We start from the raw sequence: 22487 nt of genomic DNA on the forward strand, positions 1-22487 counted from the left end.
AAATAAGCATGGCTGTGTTCCAAACAAGCTTAATAAACAAAAGTGGGTGTAGTCTGGACTTGACCTGCAGGTTGCAGTTTGCAAAGAGCCTAGCTGAGAACTAGAAAAACTATGGCTGTAAATTTACTTGGATTTTAAGAGAAATAGAAATGATGAGTGAGAATCACTTGGACTCCAGCAGGAAGTGGTCTCTAAGATCACTGTGACTGGTTTTGAGAGTGATGAGCCTTTTGAAAATTAACTTGGACTAATATTAAATAAAACCACATAGTTGTTACAGATTTACTTTATCATATTGCAATGACATTTACTTTTCCTTTCCCTAAGCTTCCTTCTTGTTACTTTCATTGATTTATTAAATAAAAAAACAAATTACCACTGGAAATGACAGCCAGAGCAATCAGGTAAGAAAATGAAATATAGATGGCCCTCCATATACATGGGTTCTGTATCTGAGAATAGAGGGTCAATTATACAACACTGTTGTATATAAGGGACTTGAGCATCTGGGTTACCTACAGGGATTCTGGAACTAATCCCCCAGATAGTTATCTCATTATCTCATGGATAATGAGAGCTAACTGTAAAAGGCATCCAAATCAGAAAGGAAGAAGCAAAATTCTAAAGGTGTCACCAAAAAAATATAAGAACTAACAAATAAGTTCAATAAAGTTTAGTTCAATTCAGTCGCTCAGTCGTGTCCGACTCTTTGCGACCCCATGAATTGCAGCACGCCAGACCTCCCTGTCCATCACCAACTCCCGGAATTCACTCAGACTCACGTCCATAAAGTCAGTGATGCCAAATCAATATACAGAAATCTGTTGCATTTCTGTACAACACTAACAAACTATCAAAAAGAGAAATTAAGAAAAAATAACTGCATTTACTATAGCATGAAAAAAGAATAAAACACTTAGGAATGATTTTAATCAAAAAGGTGAAAGGTCTGTATACTGAAAACTATAAGACACTGATGAAAGAAAATGAAGAAGAAAATGAAAAGTATTCCATTTCATAGACTAAAACAATTAATATGGTTAAAATGTCCATACTGCCCAAAGCAATCTGTTGATTCAGTGCAATCCCTATCAAACTTTCAATGGCATTTTTCACAGAAATAAAACAATCATAAAATCTGTATGGAACCACAAAAGACCCTAAATATCCAAAACAATCTTGAGAAAGATGAACAAAGCTGAAGGCATCATGCTCCTTGATTTCAAACTATATTACAAAGGTATCATAATCACAACAGTATGGTACTGGCATAAAACCAAACACACAGGGACTTAACTGGTGGTCCAGTGGTTAAGAATCCGCCTACCCATGCAGGGGACATAAGTTCAATCCCTGGTCTGGGAACTAAGATCCCACATGCCACGGAGCAACTAAGACCATGTGGTCCATGCTCTATAGTCTGTGCTTCTCAACAAAAGAAGCCACCACAATGAGAAGTCCATGTACCACAACTAGAGAGTAGCCCTCAATCGCTGTAACTAGAAAGAGTTCACATGCAGCAATGAAGACCCAGTGCAGCCCAAAATAAATATTTATATAAAAAAGATGCACAGATCAATAGAACAGAAGAGAGTGTCCAAAAATAAACCCATGAATATATGGTCAGTTTATTTATGACAGAGGAACAAAGAATATACGTGGGAAGAGGATAGTTTCTTCAATGAATGGTGTTGGGGACACTGGAGAGCCACATACAAAAGAATCAAACTGAACCATTATCTATCTTACACCATACACAAAAATCAACTCAAAATGGATTAAAGACTTAACTATAAGACCTGAAACCATAAAACTCCTGGAAGAAAACACAGAGATAACTGACATTGGTTTTGACAATGATGTTTTGGATTTGACACCAAAGACAAAAACAAGTGAGGCTATACCAGACTTAAAAACCTTCTGCACAGCAAAAGAAACCATCAACAAAATTAAAAGGCAACCTATGGGATAGGAGAAAATATCTACGAACCACATACTCAATAATGGGTTAATATCCAAAGTACACAAGAACTCATACAATTCAATAACAAAATTCAATAACAACAACAAAAAACCAAATTAAAAAATAGGCAAAGAGCCTAAATAGACCTTTTTCAAAAGAAGATATACAAATGGCCAACAAGTACACAAAGAGGTGCTCAACACCATTAATCATCATGGCAATGGAATGATCCCTTATTTGTGGGCAGAAACATGAATATCAGTGGCAGAGAAGGGTAATTATGGGACTCGATTATAATCAAAAGCTAGGGCTTCCCAGGGGGCAATGGTGGTAAAGAACCCACTTGGTAATGCAGAAGACATAAGAGACGGGTTCAAACCCTGGGTCAGGAAGATCCCCTGGAGGAGGGCATGGCAACCCACTCCAGTATTCTTGCCTGGAGAATCCCATGGACAGAGAAGCCTGGCGAGCTATGGTCTACAGGGTGGCAAAGAGTCAGACACGACTGAAGTGACTTAGCACGCATGCAATCAAAAGCTGTAGCAAACAAAATGATTTAAACACAGAGATTAGGAAAACCCTGCAAAGCTGGAAAAACAAAGAAGAGACTCGATTTGTCCATCATTTCATCTCCACTCTAGAAAATAAACAAAATTGGCTAAATTAAAGAAACCCTGCTTCATTATTCTTTCTTATTCTTGTACCCTCAATTTTTGACTGAGTTTCTGATGCTCTGTACCGAAGTCTAGACATCTGTCCCTCTGAGGTAAAAAGGCAAATGAAAATGGCATTAAAATACCTAATGCAGACATAAAACATATATACTGGAGTCCTGAAAATCCAAGGGTGAACATACTTTGATCATTTTTATATACTGATTAAAAATTAGAATCTGAAACCAGTTCCAATATCATTAACAGTTTTCATCTTCTACTAATTCTGCAGGCAAAACTCACACAAGACAGAGCACCTCAGCTTCGTTCCTGTTTCTGAGCTCAGAGCAACTGCTTCAGAATGTGCTGTGGGGCTACTCTGCCACATTCACTGCTGAATCTAATTTCCCTTTCAGGGCTTTGAAAGTGAAAGTTAAAGTATTAGTAGCTCAATCGTGTCCCACTCTTTGTGACCCCACAGACTGTAGCCCACCAGGCTCCTCTGTCCATGGACCCTCCAGGCAAGAATACTGGAGTGGGTTAACATTCCCTTCTCCAGGAGATCTTCCCGATCCAAGGATCAAACCCGCATCTTCCGCATTGCAGGTGGATTCTTTACTGTCTGAATGACCAGAAGTTAGGTAATTACAATAAACGTCAGTTACAGAAATACTTGAATAAAATTGCAAACTTTTTTAATGAAGATCAAAAGATTATTATAAATGTTTGTGGTCACTAAGGTGTCTAATATGGTCCAGGTCATAAAGATAATAAGATTATAATCATAAATTCACTTTCAATAAAACTTTTGTTCATACTATATATATTTTCTCCTATGCTCCCTTGGTAAAATAAACTGATAGAATAGTTACATCATGGATATAAAGGAAGGAAAGGGGCATTACTTTTAAATGCATATGGTTTAAATTTTTTATAACTGATTTTCTTAAATTATACATCACACTTTCTGTGTAATATAATATGCAAGGTGGAATTCTAAGGAGCAAAGCCATTCTTATAGCATATATATATAAGTGTGGATAAACTGTTAGATGTTAAAACTACAATTTAAAAAAATAAAACAGCTAGGCTTGGTAATCTTCAAAAATTTATATCACTGTATAGATTCCCTAAAGCAAAGAACAACAAAAACACTGCAAAACAGAAAATTATTTACTACTTTATTTCTGGTTTAAAACAAAACCTAGAGAATAAATGAATATTTCACAATTCTGAAAGTCAGAGAAAAACAAATCTTCAAATATGTCATCAGGCTAAGCTACCTCAAGAGTGAGGCCAACCAGAAGCAGAAGTCTTAATACTTGCAGAGAAAAAGGTCAAGATGTCTTGAACTGTCTTTATAAATCCAAGTCCTAGCCAAAAGACTTCTTCATCATTTGAGGTTTCTGCTGATTTGTTTTTTCTTTTTCTTTTTTTGCTTTTTCACTGGATTCATGTTGGAAAGAAAAATCCACGTGACAGCATGTACCATCAATGGGGAGATACACATGATGGCATAAACATAAAGGCACTACGAGACAGCAAAAACTGGTACCTCTGGTGAAGTACAGGGTCCCAGCTTTGGAAAGATTTTTTTTTTTTTGACTTTAATACTAGCAATTATTGTGAGCTGCTATGGAACTATTCGGAGAAGGCGATGGCACCCCGCTCCAGTACTCTTGCCTGGAAAATCCCACGGGCGGAGGAGCCTGGTAGGCTGCAGTCCATGGGGTCGCTAAGAGTCGGACACGACTGAGCGACTTCACTTTCAGTTTTCACTTTCCTGCGTTGGAGAAGGAAACGGCAACCCACTCCAGTGTTCTTGCCTGGAGAATCCCAGGGACGGGGAAGCCTGGTGGGCTGCCGTCTATGGGGTCGCAGAGTCGGACACGACTGAAGTGACTTAGCAGTAGCAGTATGGAACTATTATAACATTGAAACTCTACCATAATATTCAGATTCATTTTGAATGGCATCTTTTATTCATCCTATATTTAAAACAGGAGAACTAAAGAAAAATTGATTGGCCATTGCTTTGATCTGATGTAATAATCTATAGAACACTAATTATAAAGTGAATTCCATATCTGCAGGCAGAGTACACCAGGCGGTCCATTCTTTTAATACCACAGATTCAAAGTATCTTGGTACACAGCTCACCTCATCATATAGCATACTTTATAACATCTCTTTGTGAGACTCAACATGCCTATTAAAAATAAGCTCCTATCCATTCATTTCAGCATTGCTACTACTATTTTAAAACCTACTACTATTAAATTCAAAGTTAGAAAAGGCAATTCTATATGTGAGGTAATTCTTCTTAGAACTATTTAACTCCTGTATAAAAGATGCATCATGATTATAAGGGAGGTCCACTCTGCTTAGAATGCATGAAGTTTCAAGAGAATGTTGCTCCCACACTAACAGTGAGAAAGAGCCAGGGAATCTGTAGAACTATTTTGGGCCCATCAGAGTTCAGGTCACAAGATAATCAGGTGAAGTGAATTCCAAAGGTGACAAACCTCTTTAAGGACACGGATCAAAGGAAGTGGTGGTCATCGTAAAAAGCAGATAAAGCACACCTGGAAAATTAAAATAAAATTTTAATAAAGGTGGTGTGTGCATGCTCAGTCACTTCAGTTATGTCCGACTCTTGGTGACCTTACGGCCTGTAGCCCACCAGGCTCCTCTGTCCATGGGATTCTCCAGGCAAGAATGCTTGAGTTGCTTGCCATTTCCTCCTCCAGGGGATCTTCCCAACCCAGGGATCGAACACACATCTCCTGCGTTGCAGCCAGATTCTTTATTGCTGAGCCACTGGGGAAGCCCCAATAAAGGCTGAGTGTGGGCTAACGTGACAGCTTACACATCTCTGGGAGCACCAGACACAGGACAGTATGTACTCACTCACCAGACCTTTCACACAGGCCCCTATCAGGGTCTTATAAGACATATTAATGAAGCAAGAGACCTAAGAGAAGCCCCATTAGTGATGCATATGTACAAACTGCCCTCTTCTGGGACCACTGTCTTATACAAGGAAAAAGCTAGAAACTTCCAGGGGGTCAGGAAACACTCCTGCCCTACCTATACCCAGAGACCAGAAACATTAGGAAAACTGTGCCAGTATCCCAGAACCCACAATAAGCACAAGGCAGCAGAAGCCCATCACTGGAGAAATGTCAAGTGCAGTAATAAGACACAAATCCAACTCAACAGCTGACTGGAACGACTCAAAGTGGATACTAACTGCCTGTCTGATACAGGAGAGAAGTGCCATTTCTGAGCATAAATACTGTTTACCTCAGTCTCCAGTATTCTTTAACACACAATGTCAGTCATTAAATAAAAGATAAAAAATTTATCCGATGGCTTTATTAGCAGCCTGTACACAGCACAGAAAACAGTCAACTTGGAAGTAAGGTAGCAGAAATTATCCAAAAGGAAACACAAAGAAGATAAAAAGGACAGAGCATTCCAGATCTGTGCTATCATATCAAACATGTGCAATGGGAATCCCAGAAAGAGAAAAGAGAAGGAGATGGAAGGAATGTCTGAAGAGATAATGAATGGTCAGGAACTTTGCAAAATTAATGAAACAAACCACAAAGGCTTCTCCGATGGCTCAGCGAGTAAAGAATCTGCCTGCGATGCAGGAGACACAAGAAACATGGGTTCAATCTCTAGGTCAGGAAGATACTCTGGAGTAGGAAATTGCAACCCACTCCAGTATTCTTACCTGGAAAATTCCAGGGACAGAAGGACCTGGTGAGCTATAGTCCATGGGCTCGCAAATAGTCGGACATTACTGAGGATGCATGCATAGGTCATAGGCATAATCACACACAAAAGAAGCTCCAACAACTCCAAACAGGATAAACATACACACATACACAGACACACACACACACACACACACAAACACATACACACAGACACACACACACACACCCCTCTCTAGACATATTGTAGTCACATTGCTGCAAATCAAAGCCAAAGGAAAATTTTGAAGACAGCAGGAAAAAAATTATTTTAAAGTATTTTAAAAAGCATATCATAGCAGCTATATTCCACACTGTGGCTTGACAGTTACAAGTAATAAAACAACAGGAATAACTAATACTTACTGAGTACTTATTACATGTGAGAAACTCTTCTAAATTTAATACCCCTTTAATACCTTAAATTAATATTGAAGATATTAAATGAAGTACATTTAATAATTTATTTTACAGATGAATAAACTGAGATACAAAGAAGTTAAATAAATTCCTCAGGACCACACAGTTAAAATCTGTGGCATCAGGGTTCGGGTCCCAGCAGTATGGCACCAGGGTCCATACTCTTAATCACTCCATCATTCTGTTTTGGTCAAGACCTTTATCTCCACCCCATGATGGTACCATAAACAACCATAATTAATACATCATGAGTGCCACTAACATACACATCTTGCCCCATCTGTGCTCCTAAAAAAGAAAGCAACACTAATGGAAGGAAGAAGAGTCACTTATTCTATTATCTGAGGTTGGCCATGAATGTTAGCCTAGTTTATACAATTCCTTCTGAATTACGTAAATACTTCTGTGCAAGAAGAAATCTGGACTTTAAATGTACTGCATGAACTGCCGGTGCTGAACTATAACTACCTGTCCCTACAAGGGCACTCCCTTTAGAGACTACTTCTCTCCTTTAAAGGGCAGTGAACATAACAGTATCAAGGGAAAATTTGTTACTATTTCTAAATTGTCTATGCTCACAGCAGGCAGGCTTTAGGCAGAAATTCTGCCACAGCATTATGATTAATTTATTTTTAATAAGCTTTATTTTAGAATCATCTTAGATTTGCAGAAAAGTTACTAGAGTTCCCAAAAACCTCTCATCCAGTTTTCCTTATTAATATCTTCTATCACTATAGTGTATTTGGCACACCTAAGAATCCAACATTGTTACATTACTATTAACTAAACTCCTGAGTTTAATCAAATTTCACTAATTTTTCCATTCATGTCCTTTTTCTATTCCATAGTCCTGTTCAGGATACATTGAGTTACCACATCTCCTGAATTTTCTGTAGTTTGTGACAGTTCCCTTGTTTTCCGTGACTTTGAATATTTTGAGGAACAATGACCAGTTTCCAGTTTGGGCTTGTTGAACGCTTTTCTCATTGCTGGAGTGGGATGATGGATTCTGGAAAAACATAGCACAGAGGCAGCAAGTGCCATTCTCACTGCATCCCAGCAGGGCTATCTGAGAGCCACAAGACTGGTGATGTGAGCCTCCACTGCTCGGTTAAGGTAGTGTTTGCTGGGTTTCTTCATTGTGAGGTTACTTTTCCCTTTCATTCCCTATTCTCTGAAATGCAAAAAAGTGAGAGTATCTTAGGAGCAGAGGATGGAAATTAAGGTCCACCTTTTGAAAGAAGGAGTAGCTACATTTATTATTTGAAATTCTTCTATAAGAAAGCATTGTGTCTTCTCCCCCATTTGGTGAATTTATATTTAAATTATTATTTAATACAGGGTAAAATGATTAGACAAAGTACATGTTTTTAGCTGAGATTTCACTCTCTTAAAGCCAAGGAACAAGTTCCTAGTCCAGTTTTCAGTGAAAAGAAAAGAAACAAATTTAAAGTGTCACAGCTGAGAAACAATTTTGCCCGTTATGTATAACATTAACGGTAAGATAGAAGCAAAGATCATCCAAGGAATGCGCTGAATGAAGGAATACAGAACAGGACTTGGTATGTTCATCACTGTGCAACCACAGTGCATCCATCTGCCTTCTTCCCTCTGTCCCCCCTCCTCTCTTCTCCTTCAGGGTGGAAGGTGAGCAGGGTGGAAAGAAGAAAAGGAAGCGCGTGAAACTGGTGTTCCTCTTTATAACAACGCAAAGACACTGCGTGCTGTTGTCTACTAGATCTGCCAGAATTTACACATCTAGAGGCCAATGAAGTCATGATAACCAGACATGCTAAAATAAGAATTTCAATTATTCTTGATCAGATTATAAATAATTTCTCAGATAATCTATCCTTCCATCCAATCAGTTAGACCACAGAAAACAGAACATCTTGGAACAAGGAGCTCACCTCATGGTAAAATGAATGTGAAAGTGCCTAGGAAACTCCACACCCAGAAGACCTGTACTCAAAAGCTACAAAAGATGAGGGTTTCAGAGAATAACTAAAACAACAAGAGAAAAGGCGTTCAAAAAACTATTAAAAGGAGAAGAAATCAAAGGGATGAAGAAACAGAAGGAGAAGGAAAACTAGATAACCTTCACAACTATTTCAAAGAAATCATTTGTAAGAAATGTGTTAAGAGTCAATTTTTTTTCAAGCAGGCTAAATTGTAACTACTGTAACAAGTATAAACATATCTAAGGAAGTGTGATCTGTTTGTACAGTACAGAAACGGCCTCAAACTTTTTTAGTGTCTAGATTTGCCCAGGAAAAAGGTATTCAATCAAACGGTCTGCTAATCACAAATATTCTGTTTCTTTTTCTTGCTCAGCCTAGGCCTACTCTTTCCTGGCTCATAACTCCACTGTTCATACGGTTCTAATTGGTCTTAGAATTTCTAACATTCTACCATCATATGTCTTCTGGCTTCACCTAAAATCTTCCCTCCCATCTTCTTAACCTTCAATTAAACATAGGCTTCACCTAAAGTGAAAGTGAAAGTGAAGTCGCTCAGTCCTGTCCGACTCTTTGCGACCCCATGAACAGTAGCCTACCAGGCTCTGCGGTCCATGGGATTTTCCAGGCAAGATTACTGGAGTGGGTTGCCATTTCCTTCTTTAGGCTTCACCTAAAAGTAACCACAAATCTGCAAACTTTTAAAAAAAACGTTAACTTTAGAGTTTATAAGATACTTTTTCTCTTATTCCCTCACTTGACTTTCGTAATAGTAAAAACACCATAGTGTATTATCATCTTACAGATGAAGTAAGGGGAACTTATTACGTGGCTGAAGTTACCATAGCTATTTTGTTACTCCTTCACAAAGGAGTAAGACCTTCACAAAGTCACCTCAAATGAAGATCTGAATTCACATGGTAGTTCAGTGTATTGTAATTTCTAATAATACATGAATGAATATGAAAATGCCTAGGAAACGCCACATGTATTTCTCCTTCAACAAATTCAATATATATTTTATGGTTCTCCTACATGACTTCTCTGTACAAGTAATTCTTTTGAAATGCTATCTTCCTTCATAAGCCAGAAGGAAAAACATAAATACAGTATTCTAACGCATATATATGGAATTTAGAAAGATGGTAACAATAACCCGGTGTACGAGACAGCAAAAGAGACACTGATGTATAGAACAGTCTTATGGACTCTGTGGGAGAGGGAGAGGGTGGGAAGATTTGGGAGAATGGCAATGAAACATGTAGAATATCATGTGGGAAACGAGTTGCCAGTCCAGGTTCGATGCATGATGCTGGATGCTTGGGGCTGGTGCACTGGGACGGCCCAGAGGGATGGTATGGGGAGGGAGGAGGGAGGAGGGTTCGGGATGGGGAACACATGTATACCTGTGGCGGATTCATTTTGATATTTGGCAAAACTAATACAATTATGTAAAGTTTAAAAATAAAATAAAATTGGAAGAATAAAAAAAAAAAAAAAAAGAAATGCTATCTTCCTTCAGCTTCTTCTGACACACTATTAACACTATTCCTTTGTCTCTAGCTATTCCTTCTCATTCTCATTCTAAGGTCCTATCTTTTTACAGCTAATAAAAGTTAGGATCTGACTATGGCTTTTTTTCATGTTATATGTTCTTCCTGGGCAATCTCACCCAAAGTCTAAGTTTCAATTATATTCTGACTCCCAGAAGCACATGTCTGGTCCTAAATTATATTCCCAACTCAAGACTCTTATTTTAATTAGATTGAACTTATATTCAAAGTTAATGTGGCAAAAATTAAAGTCATAATCTATGTTTTTAAAACTTGCTTTTTCTCATATATCTCCTATCCCATCTATCTACATGCCCTATCCAGAAATCAGAGTCACTCAGATTCTATTGGCTCTGCAACAAATCATCGTCCCTACTCTACCTCTAAATAGCTATCAAGTCAGTCTGCTTCTTTCTATCCTCATCACCTCTGATGTAGCTCAGATTTTAGCATCTCTCCCACCTGAACTCCTGCTCTACTACACAGTAAGCTTCTGAACACTAATTTCACCCTTTAATTTATCTTTTGTCTTGCTGCTGAAAAGATTCTTTCACAACACCAAGCAGATCAATTTACCAGGCCCTACCCTCAATTATCAAAACCAAACACTGAGAGCACCCTCCTGCCCCCAAGCTGACATCCCACAGGGTAAGTCCAAAGGCCTTTGCAACTCAAGACCCTCAGTGATCTGAATCAAGGTTATCCTTCCAGCATCATTTCCTTCCACTTTGCTTTACAACTTCCATTTCACTGATGCAACCCATACTTTCAGTAAATCAAACTCGTGAAGTTTCTTAAACACATAATGACAGTCCTATTCAACAGAACTTTCTGTGATGATGTGTATGTTCTATAGTCATCCTATACACTACCGGTCACATGTGGGTAACTGGCAATTTAAAACACAACATGGCAACTAATGTACTGAGTTTTTTATTTTATTCAATTATAATTAATTTAAATTTACATTGTCACATGTAGCTAGTGGCTTCCATTTTATAGACGGCGACTCTTTATGTTCTCTGTATCTCTGTATCTTGGGATATGTCCCTCTGTCCAGAATATTCCTTTATCTTTCTTTAGCCCTTAATTCCTGGAAAGGTAATTTTCTATTCATCTTTCAAGTCTCAATGCAATGACTTTTTTTATACTAAGTCTTCTTTGTCTCATCAACTCTTATAACCCCTTTCCCCAAAAGAAGTACAATTTATCATATTGTGCATATTATGGTCATTCTTTCAAGAAATATTTATTCAGCATCTGTTATATGTTAAATGCTGTGCAAGGCACTGAGGAACAGAAGAAGATAGTGAAGTCACTCAGTTGTGTCCGACTCTTTGCGACCCCATGGACAGTAGCCAACCAGGCTCCTCCGTCCATGTGATTTTCCAGGCAAGAATACTGGAGTGGGTTGCCATTTCCTTCTCCAGGGGATCTTCCCGACCCAGGGATCGAACACTGTTCACTAGGATAAACAACTGCAAGCTGATTAACAAGTGCTATACTGCAAGTGTCCACCAATACTAGTCTCTGAACAATGCTACATTTGTTTACATCTTGATGCTTTTTCACATGCTTTTCCTTTTGTCTGACATTCTCTCCTTTGCCTTCTCTACTAGATAAAGTCTTTTTTGCTTTAAGATTCAGGTCAAGAGTCAATTCCTCTGGTAAGTCTTCATTAATCCCTAGTGAGCCTCTTCTCTGCTCTCTGAAGTCCCACCAGAGGGACTAAAAACAAGGGATACTGGCTCGCAATTCACTTTTCTTGTAGTATCTTTGTTGAACCTGGGCCTCCTGCATTGACAGGAGGCTTCTTTACCACTAGCACCGCTGTGTGTATGTATGTGTATGTGTTATGAAGGCTTCCCTGATGGCTCAGAGGGTAAAGAAGCTGTCTGCAATGCAGGAGACATAAGAGACTCGGGTTTGATCCCTGGGTCGGGAAGATCCCCTGGAGAAGGGCATAGCAACCCACTCCAGGATTCTTGTCTGGAGAATACCATGCACAGAGGAGCCTGGTGGGCTACAGTCCATAGGGTTGCAGAGTCAGACATCACTGAAGCGACCTAACACGCACACAAGCATATATATATACAACTCTGACTTTTCACCTGAGTCTTATAGGCAAATTCCCATTTACTATTTTGGTAAATGGACATATTCCAAAAGACCTACATGCAAGTCAAACTGAACACATTCAAAACGTATTTAACTTATCCCAAAATACCTGAGCCATCTCCTGGGTCCCTGTCTCTTTAGGGGACCAATACCTACATGTAAAAAAAAATGTTTTAAACATTCTGAAACCAAGTACCATAAATGTTAAACATTGTTCACTTTTACTCAAAGCACTACAGCCACCTATCATTATTTTAATCTTGCACCACTTCTCCTCTTAAATCAAACTAAACTTAAGAATCATGACATGACCACTTAAAAAATTTGGTTATATATACTCAGAAGAGTTTTAAACCAAAAAAACATTAATATCTTTCAGTGAGTTTCACAGAGCAAAACCAAAATTACTCAAAAGTTTCTAATACATTACTTTTATTCTGTCTTATCCCATTATTCACAATGCTTATACAAATATAAATTAAATACAACAAATGATAACAAAATACCAGGAGAAAAAAAAACGTATGGATGATATAATAGTGTCCCACCCTCAAAAATGTATTTGTTGCACTGAACTGTGAAAGTTCCATACAAATGTGAAAGTAAAGAATCATAAATTAACTTAAAATGATGGTCAGGAGTTCTACTTCCAACTTTCAGGCTTGTTTCTAATCTTTAGTGGAAAACTATAAGGCCTTCCCACTTAAGTACGAGTGCTAATTTTTCATTAATACCCTAGAAGAGGTTAAAGAAATTCTGTTTATAGTTGGCAGAGGCATTTATAGGACAGGGATGTTGAATATTGTCATATTTTTTCTCTATCTATTGAGATAATCATATAATCATATTATATGATATGATAATGAGATATTATATGATATCATATCATATTATATGATCTGATAATGAGATAATCATATAGTTGTTTGTTTTGGTTAATATGGTGAATTACACTGACTGATTTTAGAATCTTAAATAAATCTTGCATTCTAGAAAAAAATTGGTCATGATAATTACATATATTCTATATTGTTCAATTTGATCTGCAAATATTCTGTTGAGAATTACTGCATCTATGTTAATAACAAGGAATACTGGCTTGCAATTTACTTTTCTTGTAGTATCTTCATCAGGCTTTCCTATCAGGATAATGTAAGTAATAATTTGGGAGCTTCTAGAAAAAGCTTGTGTAGAAACATGTGAGGCTTTATTTGCTCAAATCTTGTACACTTCCAGAAATGTCTGATTTTGTGACTGGCTCTTGAGAACTGAACTCTTGGAATGTTCTAAAAAAGTTGTTTTGCACATTTGAAGCCTTGAACTGCACTGTACCAATTTGATTTGTCTAGACAGTTTGTGCAAACAATGTGGTTTATAGTGAATACTTACTTTCAGTAACTACAGTGATCCCTGCAAAAACCCTAGATTATTAGAATCAAGCAAGATTCCCTGGTAGATAATACTTATACATACTGCTTTTGCATAGTTTGCTGTTTTTAAAAAAATGTAGGTATGAGTATGACTTCTGGTCCTGTGGATCCATCTAGTAAATCACTAAACCTGGAGGTGATCTTGGGGACACGCAACACAGTGTGATACTGGGGGCCGTCAGCAGACATTAGCAGTATTTTTTCCTTACATACTTAGCATCGTTCACCAGTGAAGCCATTTGGGCTTGAAATTTTCTTTATGGGAAGTTTTTTCTCCCTTAGTTAATAGACTTTATCTTTTAGAGAAATTTTAAAGTTTATAGAAAAATTGAGCAGAAAGTTCAGAGAGATCTTCTACAGAGCCCCCCTTTTGAGTTTCCCCTATTAATATAGTAACTGAGCGACCGAACTGAACTGAACAGGTTGCATTAGTGTGGTACATTGCTACATCTATGAACAAATCTTAACACGTTATTTCTAGCTAAGATTAATAGTTTAGAGTTCACTCTCCGTGTTGTACAGTTCTATGGGACTTAACAAATGCATAATGTCATGTATCCACCATCACAATCATATCATCATACAGAAGAGTTTCACTGCCCTAAAAATCCACTATGCTCCATCTACTCATCCTTGCCTCCTTCTCAAAGCCAAGTCCCTGGCAATTATTGATATTTTTACTGTCTCTACAGTTGTGTATTTTCCAGAAATCAACTTTTCAGATTGATTTCTATCACTGGGCAATATGTATGTAAAGTTTTTCATGTCTTTTTAAGGCCTGATAGCACATTTCTTTTCTCAAGGAATGATATTCCACTGCATGAATATGCCACAATCTGTTTATCTATCTGCCCACTGAACAACTTTTGGTTGCTTTCAAATGTTGGCAGTTGGTTTCTGTGTGGATACAGGCTTCAAGTAAATAGCAAGGATATGATTGTTGAACCACATTTTAACACTAGGCTTAGCTTTCTAAGAAACTGCCAAACTATATTCCAGAGAGGCTGTACCACGTTGCATTCCTACCAGCAACAGTTCTTGTTGCTCCACATCCTCGTTGGCACTTGCTACTATCAGTGTTTTAGATTTTAGCCATTTTAATAGGTGTGTAATAGTATTTGTTTATGTTTACACTTGCAATTACCTAATGACATAAAATATTGAGCATCTTTCCATATATGCTTATTTACCAACACTGTATCTTCTTTGGTGAGGTGCTGCTTCATATCTTTTGCCAATATTTAAACTTGAGTCCTTAGTTTTCTTCAGTTCAGTTCAGTCACTCAGTCATGTCCAACTCTTTGTGACCCCATGAACCGCAGCACACCAGGCCTCCCTGTCCATCACCAACTCCCAGAGTTTACCCATGTTCATGTCCATTGAGTCAGTGATGCCATCCTATCATCTTACCCTCTGTCGTCCCCTTCTCCTCCTGCCTTCAATCTTTCCTAGCATCAGAGTCTTTTCAAATGAGTTAGCTCTTCGCATCAGGTGGCCAAAGTATTGGAGTTTCAGCTTCAACATCAGACCTTCCAATAAACACCCAGGGCTGATCTCCTTTAAGATGGACTGGTTGGATCTCCTTGCAGTCCAAGGGACTCTCAAGAGTCTTCTCCAATACCACAGTTCAAAAGCATCAATTCTGTGCTCAGCTTTCTTTATAGTCCAACTCTCACATCCATACATGACCACTGGAAAAACCATAGCCTTGACTAGATGGACCTTTGTGGATAAAGTAATGTCTCTGCTTTTTAATATGCTGTCTAGGTTGGTCATAACTTTCCTTCCAAGTAGTAAGAATGTTTTAATTTCATGGCTGCAATCACCATCTGCAGTGATTTTGGAGCCCCGAAAAATAAAGTCAGCCACTGTTTCCACTGTTTCCCCATCTATTTGCCATGAAGTGATGGGACTGGATGCCATGATCTCAGTTTTCTTACTGTTGAGTTTTAAGATTTCCTTATACATTCTGGGTTTAAGTCCTTTATCAGATCCTTTCATTCTCTTTAACAACGTCTTTTACAGAGAAGTTTTTAATTTTAATAAAGTCCCACTTAATACTTTTCCTTTAATGAATGGTGCTTTTGATGTTATATCTTAAAACTTGTCATGCAATCAAAGATTACATAGATTTTCTCCTATCTTCTAGAAGTTTTGCTGTTTTGCATTTTATATTTAGGTGTATGACGCGTTATTTTTATGAAAGATAAAAAGTTTGTGTCTAGATTCATTTCTTTGCATGTGGCTGTCCAGTAGTTTCAGTACCATTTATTGCAAAGACTATCTTTTCTCCACTGAACTGTCTTTGTTCCTTTGTCAAACATCAGCTCACCATATTTGTGTGGATCTATTTCTAGGCATTCTAATTAGTTTTGCTGATCTATTTGTCTATTGCCAATGCTACACTCTCTTCATTACAATAATTTTATAGTTAGTAAGTCTTGAATTTGGATAGCATCAGTCTTAGAACTTATTCTTCTTCAATAATATGTTTGCTCTTCTGGGTCTTTTACCTTGCATAAACCTTAGAATCAGTTTGTAAACACACATAAAATAACATGCTTGGGTTTTAAGTGAGATTGCATTGACTCTATAGACCAAACTGCTGCTACTGCTGCTAAGTTGCTTCAGTCGTGTCCGACTCTGTGCGACCCCATAGATGGCAGCCCACCAGGCTTCCCCGTCCCTGGGATTCTCCAGGCAAGAACACCAGAGTGGGTTGCCATTTCCTTCTCCAATGTATGAAAGTGAAAAGTGAAAGTGAAGTTGCTCAGTCGTGTCCGACTCTAGCGACCCCATGGACTGCAGCCTACCAGGCTCCTCCGTCCATGGGATTTTCCAGGCAAAAGTACTGGAGTGGGGTGCCATTGCCTTCTCCGATAGACCAAACTGAGGAGAACCAATTTCTCCAAAATACTGTCTTCATAGCTGAACACAGAACCTCTGTTTTTTAGTTCTCCTTTGCTTGTGCTCATCAGAATTTCACTGTTTTCTTCATTTAGATCGTGTATGTATTTTGTTAGACTTATACCTAGGAATGAATTTTCTATTTCTCTTTTTCTTTAGCCATGAACATACTGATTATTGTTACTGTTGTTGTTCAGTCGCTTAGTCATTTCCAACTCTGAGACTCCATGAACTGCAGCATGCCAGGCTTCCCTGTCCTTCAGCATCTCCCGGAGCATGCTCAAACTCATGTCCACTGAATCGGAAATGATATCATTTCGGAAATGACATCCTAAAGGAAATCAGTCCAACCATCTTGTCCTCTGTCATCCCCTTCTTCTCCTGCCTTCAATCTTTCCCAGAATCAGGCTTGTTTCTAATGAGTGAGTTCTTCGCATCAGGTGGCCAAAGTATGAGAGTTTCAGCTTCAGCATCAGTCCTTCCAATGAACATTCAGGACTGATTTCCTTTACAATTGACTGATTTGATCTCCTTGCAGTCCAAGGGACTATCAAGAGTCTTCTCCAACAGCACAGTTCAAAAGCATCAATTCTTCGGCACTCAACCTTTTTTATGGTCTCATATCCACACATGACTACTGGAAAAACCATAGCTTTGACTAGTTGGATCTTTGCTAGCAAAATAATGTCTCTGCTTTTTAATATGCTGTCTTGGTTTGTTACAGCTTGTCTTCCAGGATCAATTATCTTTTAATTTCATGGCTGCAGTCATCATCTGAAGTGATTTTAGAGTTCAAGAAAATAAAGTCTCTCACTGTTTCCACTGTTTCCCCATCTATGTGCCATGAAGTGATAGGGACTCGATGCCAGGATCTTCACGTTTCTGAACGATGAGTTTTAAGCCAGCTTTGTCACTCTCCTCTTTCACCTTCATCAAGAGGCTCTTTAGTTCCTCTTCGCTTTCTGCCATAAGGGTGGTATCATTTGCATATCTGAGGTTATTGATATTTCTCCCAGCAATCTTGATTCTGGCTTGTGCTTCATCCAACCTGGCATTTTCCATGATGTACTCTGCATCAACAAAGGTCCGTCTAGTCAAAGCTATGGCTTTTCCAGTAGTCATGTATGGATGTGAGAGTTGGACTATAAAGAAAGCTGAGTGCCAGTGAATTGATGCTTTTGAACTGTGGTTTTGGAGAAGACTCTTGAGAATCCATTGGACTGTAAGGAGATCAAACCAGTCAAAAGGAAATCAGTCCTGAATATTCACTGGAAGGACAGATACTGAAGCTGAAACTCCAATACTTTGGCCACCTGATGTGAAGAACTAACTCCCTAGAAAAGACCCTGATGCAGGGAAAGATTGAAGGCAGGAGGAGAAGGAGACAGCAGAGGAGGAGATAGTTGGATGGCAACCAACTCAATGGACATGAGTTTGAGCAAGCTCCAGGAATTTGTGATGGACAGGGAAGCCTGGCACGCTGCAGTCCATGGGGTCACAAAGAGTCAGAATGAGCGACTAAACTGACCTGACTCGACATAGAAGTTAAATAAACAGGGTGACAATATACAGTCTTGATATACTCCTTCCCCAGTTTGGAACCAGTCTGTTGTACCATGCCTGATTCTAACTGTTATATCTTGATTTGCATACAGATTTCTCAGGAGATAGGTAAGGTGGTCTGGTATTCCCATCTCTTTAAGAATTTTCCACAGATTGTTGTGATCCACACGATCAAAGGCTTTAGCGTACATGAAGCAGATTTTTTTTCTGGAATTCTCTTGCTTTTTAAAATGATTTTAATTGCTAATTCAATTGCTCATTGTTGGTATATAGAAAGCAATGGGCTTTCACATAGTAACCTTGTATCGTATAACCTTGTTATAATTAGATTACAGGAATCTGGGGGTAGAGTCTTCAGAAATTTCTACAGGGACATTCATGTCATCTTTGAACAAAGACAGCTTTTTATTTCTTCTTTCCTAATATGTATACATTTTCTTTTCTTTTCTTGTCTGATTGAACTAGTAAGACTTCAAGACGTTAAAACTCTTTAAAGTACAAGTTCATTTCTAAAAATATTATAGATATAGACCTTGGTGGAATTCCTACCTGTGAAGTCAGCTGGTCCTGGACTTTTGTTTGTTGGGAGTGTTTAAATTATGATTCAATTTCAGTACCTGCAACTGGTTTGCTCGTATTTTCTATTCCTTCCTGGTTCAGTCTTGGGAGACTGTACCATTTTAAGAATTTATCCATTTCACGAGAGACCTGGGTTCGTTCCCTAGGTTGGGAATATCCCCTGGAAAAGGGAAAGGCTACCTACTTCAGTATTCTGGCCTGGAGAATTCCATGGACTGTATAGTCCATCAGTCACAAAGGGTAGGACATGACTGAGCAACTTTCGCTTTCACTTCACTTTCTAGGCTATCCATTTTAGAAGTAACAGCTAGAACCAGACATGGAACAACAAACTGGTTCAAAATAGGGAAAGGAGTACAACAAGGCTTATATTGTCACGCTGCTTATTTAACTTATATGCAGAGTGCATCATGAGAAATGCCGTGCTGGTAAATCACAAGCTGGAATCAAGATTGCCAAAAGGAATATCAACAACCTCAGGTATGAAGATATATGCATGCATGCTAAGTCTCTCCAGTCTTCTCCGACTCTTTATGACCCTATGGACTATAGCCCACCAGGCTTCTCTGTCCCTGGGATTCTCCAGGCAAGAATACTAGAGTGGGTTGTTGTGCCCTCCTTCAGGTGACCTTCCCAACCCAGGGATTGAACCTGCATCTCTTGTATCTATCTACATTGGCAGACAGGTTTTTTACCTCTAGCACCACCTGGGAAGCCCCAGATATGCAGATGATACCACTCTAATGTCAGAAAGTGAAGAGGAACTAAAGTACCCCTCAGTGAAGGTGAAAGAGGAGAGTGAATAAGCTGGCTTAAAACTTAACATTCAAAAAACTAAAATCATGGCATCCAGTCCCACCACACCATGGCAAACAGAATGGGGGAAAAGTGGAAGCAGTGACAGATTTTATTTTCTTGGCCTCCAAAATCACTGTGGACAGTGACTGCAGCCATGAAATTAAAAGACATTAGCTCCTTGGAAGGAAAGGTATGACAAACCTAAACAGCATGTTAAAAAGCAGAGACATTTTTCCAACAAACGTCTGTTTTTCCCATAATCAAAGCTATGGTTTTTCCAGTAATCATGTCCAGATGTGAGAGTTGGACCATAAAGAAGGCTGAGTGCTGAAGAACTGATGCTTTCAAATTGTGGTGCTGGGGAAGGCTCTTGAGAGTCCCTTGGATAGCAAGGAGACCGAACCAGTCAATCTTATAGGGAATCAACCCTGAATATTCATTGGAAGGACTGATACTGAAGCTGAAGCTCCAATACTTTGGCCACCTGATGTGGCAAGCTCACTCACTGGAAAAGACCCTGATGCTCGGAAGATTGAAGGCAAAAGTAGAAGGGGCAGCAGAGGATGAGATGGTTAGATGGTATCATTGACTCTATGGACATGAATCTGAGCAAACCTCATTAGAGAGTGAAGGATAGGGGAGCCTGGCCTGTTGCAGTCCATGAGATCACAAAGGGTCAGATACAACTCAGTGACTGAATAACATAATTGCTTGTAGTAGTCTCTTGGGGTCCTTTGTATTTCTGTGGTGTTGGCTACAACTTATTTTTCATTCTAACTTTATTGATTTGGCTCTTTTCCCTTTTTTCTTGATGAGTCTGGCTAAAGGTTTACCAATTTTATTTATTTCTTCAAAGAATCAGCTTTTAATGTTTGCTACTATTTTCTTCATTTCTATTTCATTTATATCTTTATGATTCCTTCCCTTCTACTAGATTTGGGTTTTGTCTGTTCTTCTTTCTCTAGTTGCTTTAGGCATAAGTTTACGTTGTCTCCTTGAGATTTTTCTTGTAAGATGTCAAATACGCATAAAGTTGTTCATAGTGATCTCTTACTATTCCTTTAATATCTGTAGAATCTGTAGAAATGAGACCTATCTCATTAGAGATTTTGTAATGTCTTCTCTTTTTTGCCTGATCAACGGTATGAGTAAAGTTTTACCAATTTCATTTCCTTCTCAAAGAACCATGTTGGCTTCACTAATTTTTATCTATTGGTTTTCTGTTTCATTGATTTCCTTCTTGATCTCTACTATATTATTTCTCCAGAAAAGTTCTCATTTCATTTGTTTTTCTTTTTCTACTTTAAGGTGAAGGCTGGGTTACTGACTTGAGACTTTTCCTCTTTGCTAAAGTAGGTGTTCAGTGCTAAAAATCCCCCTCTAAGTATTGCTTTAACTGTATCCAAGTGATTTTAATACACTATGTTTTTATTTTCATTAAGTTCAAAATACTTTCTAATTTCCATATGAATTTCTTCTCTGGCTCTTGAGTGTTTAGAAATGAAAAGTAAGCTAAGAGGGGGAAAAAAAAAAACTCAGCTGTAAATTTCTACATTACTCTTTGACATAGAGGAAGCACTAACTCTACTAAAAAAAAAGGTTAAGGATGGTATTCCAAGACTTAATACAGTTTCTTTCACTGTAACAAAGTTCTATATCTAAATGCTACACATACACTTTAAACCAAGATAACAAAAGTATTTTCACTAAATAGCACTTAAACAGTAAAAAATCTCTAACAGGAAACAAAAAGAAAGAGGTCAAAGAAGAGTGCAAAAATATCAGATGAGTTTTACCTCATGAGGTATGTAGGGGTAGGCATGACAATAGGGTATGCTTTCAAAATAATTTACGTATACAAGAATGAACAAGGGGGCAAGAAAAGTGTCCAACAGTCAATCTGTAAACACATTAACATATATCTATATATTACAATACATGCAAACATTAAGACTAGAATTATGATGACCAAACCAAAAGGAAACAAGACTCCTTTCAGAGCAATGTGTAAATTGTCTCGGAAATAATCTATTGTGAGAAATACATTTCCAACCTGACTGACTTAAAGGATGAAACCTGAGTATAGTCTTATGCTCATTAACTCAACACTTGGGATCACCATTAAACATGTAACAATCTAACTTGTTTAGACTTCTACTGAGCTAAAAAGAAACTTTTCCCTTTTACAAAGGCATGCATAAAAGGAAGAAATATTACCTCAACAGGTCCAAATATAAATATTTTAGATGTAATCATTTCAGAAGGGCATTCACAGGCCAGCTTACTACATCTGAATCAATGAAAAAGCAATCTACTAAGTCTTAACAGTGGAGAAGGAAATGGCAACCCGCTCCAGTATTCTTGTCTGGAAAATCCCATGGACAGAGGAGCCTGGTAGGCTACAGTCCTTGGGGTCACAAAGAGTCGGACACAACTGAGTCTTAACAGAGAACCACATATAAACCATACAGGGATGAAAACAGGCAGCATTCCCATCAGCCAGAGTACAGAAAATATGTAATACAAAAGGTATTTGATAGGGTCCTCAGAGAGGTCACACCTTAATAATGGGTCTAACTTAACCCTATAGTAAAGACTGATATACACATACTAGAATGAAACTTCAAAGCAAGAACTGAAAAACACCACCTGCTTCCAAGTAACTTGCTTTAGTGTCTGAACAAAGGCTAAAACTTTTTGTGATCTCAAAAACTAAAACAAATTAAGGTTCACAAGGTAGAGTGTAAATGTTATTCTACTTTTGCAAGTTTCCTTTAACAA

At 38.2% G+C, this 22487-nt stretch overlaps 1 protein-coding gene across 16 annotated transcripts in view; it reads right to left on the reverse strand.

Moving 5' to 3' along the window:
* Positions 1-22487, reverse strand: part of KIAA1328 (KIAA1328 ortholog) — a 425847-nt gene that overhangs the window by 288777 nt on the left and 114583 nt on the right. The window lies entirely within an intron of this gene.

The sequence above is a fragment of the Bos grunniens genome, chromosome 24, assembly GCF_055505025.1.
Source record: "Bos grunniens cultivar Pamir isolate PY7600 chromosome 24, Bosgru_T2T1.0, whole genome shotgun sequence".
NCBI classification, from domain to species: domain Eukaryota; kingdom Metazoa; phylum Chordata; class Mammalia; order Artiodactyla; family Bovidae; genus Bos; species Bos grunniens.